Genomic DNA, 6,643 nt, shown 5'->3' with positions numbered 1-6,643 from the left:
ACCAAAGGCTCACTGGTTCAACTTCCAATCAGGGCACATGCCTGCGTTGAAGGCGTGCAGGAGGCAAGCACACACCAGTGTTTCTCTCCCTTTTTCTCTCTCTCCCTTCCCTTCTCTCTAAAAGTAAATAAATAAAACCCTTTAAGAAATAAAAAAGTAGAAAATAATTAAAACTATGAATAACGAAATGGAAATAATTACACACCTATCAATAATCACTTTAAATGTAAATGAATTAAATGCTCCACTCAAAAGGGATGGAAAAAGATATTTCATGCAAATAGGAACAACAACAACAAAAAAAGCTGGAATAGTAATACTCTTTAAAACCAAGGGTATAACAAGAAACAAAGAAAGACATTTTACAACCGTAAAGGCATCAATCCAATAAGAGGCTATAACCCTTGCAAACACTTATGCACCCAACGTAGGAGCACCCGAACATGGAAAGCAAATCTGGATGGACAGGAAAGCAGAGACTGACAGGAATACAGTCATCGTGGGGCTTGGCCACTGCACTGACACCCATGGATAGGTCTCCCAGACAGAAAGTCAAGAAGGAAACCTCGACCTTAGATGACATAGGAGAGCACCCCAAACTAACAATTGACCTTATAAATTGAAAATTTTGCATGCAGTATTGAGTATTAGCAATTTCAGCAAATGTATCCTATGCTAGCTATGGTATATGTATGATCCAGAAAAATGTAAACATACATACTTTGTATAAACACATGCATGTATAACTTTATATGAGTTAGAGACAGGATTTATCATTGTAAAAACTATGATGTTATTTTTTGCTTATTAAGGATTTGGGTGGGGTGTTCCTTTGGGAATTAGAAGCAGCTGTTCCATTATTAAAAAACATGAATTCAGAACAAGAAAATGTGTTCTAATTTAGATCCAGACTACTTTACTCTAGCTAGTGACACTTCTATTAGTGTCCACCAGATGGCAGAAGACCATCAAATCATCTCAAAATGTTTGTGAGCTGCTCACCTGAATTGTCATTGTAGGAACATGACTCCTCAGTTTTGCTTGTAATGATCACCAAGTCCATTTTGGAAGGTTAAAAGTGATTCTGGACAATATCGTTTGTAGATTTTGTCCCTAAAAAATGAATCCCAGGTTTTAGAGTATGGGAATGACAGTGATAAATAATTTTATTTACCCCCAAATAAAACAATGCTATCATATAAAAATGCATGCATAAAGTTTTATGTGTGCACACAAGACATAAAAATTGCTTGAGAAAAACATAAAAGTTTTAGCTGCAAAATACCCAAAAGACTACTACCTAGAGATTCCAAGATGGCTGCAGAGTAGGTGGAAGCTATACTCACCTGGTCCCAGCACCAAACCAGATTTACAAGTAGATTATAGAGCAATCACCCTGAACAACCAACTGAAGACTAGCTGAATTGAAATATAATAACTAAAGATTTACAGACTGAGCCACATAGAGACTGGTGAGAAGGGTGAAATCGCAGGAAGGGCTGCCCCCCTGCATGCAGGTGCCACAGCTCTGAGAAGCCAGAGGGATAGGACAGCCACAAAACTCCCTCCCTGCAGGAGTGTGGGCTCTCAACCCCACCCAGGGATCCCCAACCCAGAGCAATGGAGATGGGAAGAAGAGCCCACAGAGCATCTGGTGGTGAAGATCAGTGGGGACTCAGTGCACCTGGGCCACTCAGACACCACCTTCCCAGGGAGGAGCACTCCTACTGGTGCAGCACCGGCCTGGCCAGTGCACTGCCCGGTCTCTGACTGCTGGTGAGACCGCACTGCCACACTCAGGTCCTGCAGAGGGGTCTGCTGGCTGCACCCAGCAGTGACTTCAGGGCCCTCTTTTTCTGGGGAGGCTTTTGGTGGAGACTCAGTGACTAAACTGTGGCTAGAGAAAGAGGGCTGGTCTCCCCCACCTCAGGGGCACAGCTGGACCCCTTCCCCAGCCTATTGTATCACTTAGCTGCTTCTGTCCTGCTGAGATCAGTGGCTCAGAGGGACCAGAGTGCTGTGAAGAGATGGGACTTTCGGACCATGTCTCTCAGGTAAGCTTTTGTCCAGGAACCAGATGGGCAGGTTCCGGGGTGTGTGGCTACACTGTGGGGCAGAAGGGGTGATGCAAATCCTATCTCCCCAGCTACCCCGCTATGCCACTACCTCAGGAAGAGGAAGAAGTGCCCACCGCCCTTCTCTAGGCTTGAAGGCACTGCTCCAAATGGGAGATTGTTTGGATCAACTCTGACAAGTCCCGGATACCCAGCCATGCTGGGTGCAATGCTGTGGGGGGAAGGGAGAGCTGCTCAGAGCTGGGACATTCAGAGTGTGAATCCTCAGAGGCTATTGTCTGGGACCCTGGGTCAAGGACAAAGTGCTTAGCCCCTTCCTTGAAGGTTGGGTCAGCATCACCCTTAACGGGAAACACTTTTGATCTGTTTCCTTGAGCCCGGGGTGACTCAGCTTGCTCCTGCAGCTGGGATACCTGGCTGTACCCAACCTGAACCTGCAATGAGTCCCTTCAGGGGAAACTAGAATTGGAGACTCTGGCAGAAACTGAATACTCTGGCTCTGGAGTAGAAGCCAATTTCTCCTCGTTAAGTGCCTGGCTGCTTCTCCCCAAGTAGAGGACCCACAAGCCCTGCTCTCCCAACCCCAGGTGCCCCACTGAGACCCTACTGAGCTTGCAACCTGTAGAAGAATAGGTGGGTCACAACCAGCCTGAGCCCACTCTACAGTCTCTCTTCAGAAGGCTCTGGAAGAAGACCAGGCAAACTCAGGGGAAGGTAGAGCAGCTGACAGGTAAAGGCACACCTCAGGGAGTCTTGGTCCTTTTACAGATCTGCCCCCACCAGGAGGAAGCAGAATTTTATACACAGATTGACCCCTCCCGTGCACACTCAGGTCCAGTACATGGAGTCACAAACTGTAAACACTGTGGTAGCTCCAGACAGGTAACCAAGGCCAGTTACACACGACATCTGATATTGACCTGTACCTGAACCCCACCCAAGTGGACCCAGAATCAATAAAACCAGTGGTGGGTTTCAGAACACACCAGAGCTGGACCCAACTAGCCACACAAGTAGCACTCTCAAAGGGGGAGTCCGGCAGGCACCAGACCCTGCTGGGGACAGCTCAGCCGTGGGGGGCAGCCCCTGCACAGCATCTCTTCCATGGTCATCCAGGTTTACCATTATAGTCAGCCAGCCTGAAGGGTTAAGGACACCCAAGAAAGGGCCGACAACATTCAAGACTCAACTACAACAGGAGGGTGCACATAACCCACAAGAAACACTCCTGGAGCATGGAGCTCAGGTGACCTGGAAGATTGCCCCACTCCCTACAGACACATTCATCACACGCCACCATAAGAAGCTTGGGGGTCATAGCAGATCTACCTAGCACACAGAGAAAAAAGGGGAGACAAAGAAATATGCCCCAAATAAAAAAAGAGAAATACCCAGAACAAGAATTAAGTGAAATGGAAGCAAAAACAATACAAGATGCAGTGTTTAAAACAATAGGTAAAAAGATGCTCAAGGACCTTAGGGGAAGAATAAATGATTTCAGCAAGAACTTAAATGAAGAGACAGTAAGCATTAAAAATGACATAGAAACCACACAAAAGAACCAATCAGAAATGAAGACTACAATATCTGAAATAAAGAATACACTAAAAGGACTCAACAGCAGGTTAGATGAAGCAGAAGGTTGAATCAGTGATTTAGAGGCAAAATAATAGTAAACACCCATAGATGCAGAGCAGTGGGGGAGGGGGAAAGTAGGGGGTGGAGGGATTGAAAAAGAGGAAAAATGACTCATGGACAACAATGTGGTGATTGCTGGGGGAGGGGAGGTTTAAGGGGACTATATGGTAATGGAAAAAAATGCGATATTTAAAAAACAAACGGTAAGCACCCAAGGAGAGCATCAAAAAGAAAAGAGAATTAAAAAAAAATTAAGACAGTCTAAGGGACGTCTAGGCCAACATCAAACATAAAATCATCCACATTATAGGGATACCAGAAGGAGAGAGTGAATAAGGGAAAGAGAACCTGTTTGAAGAAATAATGGCTGAAAACTTCCCTAACCTGGTGAAGAAAAAGTCACACAAGTTCAGGAAGCACAGAGAGTCCCAATCAAGATGAACCCAAAGAGAGCCACACCAAGACACACCAAAATTAAAATGGCAAAGGTTAATTAGAGATTAAGAGAGACTCTTAAAGGCAGCAAGAGAGAGACAGTTACCTACAAGGGAGTTTCCATTAGTCTGTCAGCCGATGTCTGAACAGAAACACTGCAGGCCAGAAGAGACTGACATGAAATACTCAAAGTGATGAAAAGTAAGGACCTGCAACCAAGACAACTCTATTTAGCAAGGCTCTCATTTAAAATTGAAGGCAAAATGAAAAGCTTCCCAGACCAAAAAAGAAAAAAAAAAGCTAAAGAAATTAATTACAACCAAATCAGTATTGCAAGAAATATTAAAAGGTCTGAAAGAGGAAGGAGAAGGAGAATGAGGAGGAGGAGGAGGAGGAGAAGAAGAACAAGAACAAGAACAAGAAGGGAGAGGGGAGGGGAGGGAAAGGAGGAGAAATACAGGTATAAAGAATAAATAAGTAGCTATTAATACTAACCTTAAATGTAAACAAATTAAACGTTCCAATCAAAAGACATAGGGCAGCTGAATGGATAAGAAAACATGACCCATATACATGTTGTCTACAAGAGGTCACCTTAGAACATAAGATACACACAGTGAAAATGAAGGGATGGAAAAAATATTCCATGCAAATGGAAACAAAAAGAAAGCTGAGTTAGCAATACTTATATCTCACAAAAAAGACTTCAAAACAAAGGCCATAATAAGAGACAAAAAAGATCAGTAAAGATCCAACAAGAGGATATAACCTTTGTAAACACATATGCACCCAACACAGGAGCACCTAAATACATAAAGAAAATCTTAGAGACATTAAGAGAGAGATTGACAGCAATACAGTCATAATAGGGGATTTTAACCCTCCGCTGTCATCAATGGATGGATCTCCCGGACAAAAGCAAGGCAACAATGCCCTTAAATGATGCACTGGGTTGCATGGATTTAATTGATATTTACACCACATTCTGTGCCAAAGCAGCAGAGTATACATTCTCAAGTGCACATGGAACATTCGCGAAGATAGACCATGTATTAGGACACAATAAGACTTAACAAATTAAAATGATTGAAATTATATCAAGCATCTTCTCAGATCACAACGGTATGAGACTAGGTATCAACAACAATTAAAAAACTGAAAAACATTCAAACACATGTTAGCTAAACAGCATGTTCTTAAACAATAAATAGGTTAGCAATGAGATCAAGGAAGAAATAAAAAATTACCTGGACACAAACAAAAATGAAGGCACTACAACCCCAAATCTATGGGACACAGTCTAGTTAATTACATATACATGCACTTACTGGTGCTCAAGCACAAAGCTGGGTAGTCACCATGAAATGTATTACTAGTTTGCACTAATTTTTCAGCTTTTCCTTATATTTCTTACTGAAATTAGTTTAATTATCTTCTTAGGAGGACATACACTCTATAAAGCACATTATCTGGATTTAAAATCAAGAAGGGTTTTCTAGATTAACGTACATTCAGACACCAAATACAAGCTACCAATTGACATAATAAAATAATAATGAAAATGTAATTTCCTTCATTATGGGGATTTCAGACTACACTGAGGTCCCATTTCCTATAGCAGGCCTGCGTCACACTCCCCCATTGCTTTCCACAAGCCACCTGTGATCTGGGTCATAGTTATTGAGTCTTTAAGGCAGGGGTTGCTCCCCCCAACTCCCCTGAGCGGACCAGTATCCTCCTGAGCTCCACCTCCTGTCTGCCCCCCTCCCCAGCCCCGGTCCATGGAAAAACCGATCCCTGGTGCCAAAAGGTTGGGGAGCGCTGCTTTAAGGAATTCTAGCCAAGAATGAGAATCTGGTATCTGCAAGTCCTTGACTCCCAGCCAGGCTATGACAATCCTATGGTCCATGTCAAGTCACAGGAGTACAAGCGACTGTTTCAGTGCAAATGCAAAGGATCCGCACATAGAAAGAGTAAGGATGTAATTTCCTTCTTCAGGATGCAATAAACGTTCTCACTGAAAAATTTATGTTTAACATTCAATTCTCACCCACTTGGGTGCAGGCTCTGTTGAGGCTGCTGCATCTAGGAAGCTCATTCCTATGATAGCTTCTAACCCTCACATCTAGTAAGCTATACAACATGATGGATGTTTTCAGTTGCTAAGTTTCAGATTCTATTTATAGAGGAGTGCAAAATAAACTTGTAAAAAAGACATGCCACTTAGACCAAATTAGGGTGTGCTCTTCAAAACTACATTTTTCTTACTATAAGTTGTCAAAGCTTTACAAACTTTCAGCTGACAGTGTCATTTATCCTCGAACCATTTATATGAACTTATATGAAGGGTGAACGCCCCACACGTGAGCACGTGCAGGACTTGGAGAGCAAGCACGAGAGGTGGACAGCACAGCACTAGGGGTCACAGGGAACCAGGCGAAGAGTGGAAGAGGGAAGAGAAGAGGCGAAGTACAAGGAAGGAAAACATGGCAGCT

Source organism: Desmodus rotundus, chromosome 2 (assembly GCF_022682495.2).
Source record: "Desmodus rotundus isolate HL8 chromosome 2, HLdesRot8A.1, whole genome shotgun sequence".
In the NCBI taxonomy this organism is placed as follows: domain Eukaryota; kingdom Metazoa; phylum Chordata; class Mammalia; order Chiroptera; family Phyllostomidae; genus Desmodus; species Desmodus rotundus.
This window is presented reverse-complemented; position numbering follows the sequence as displayed.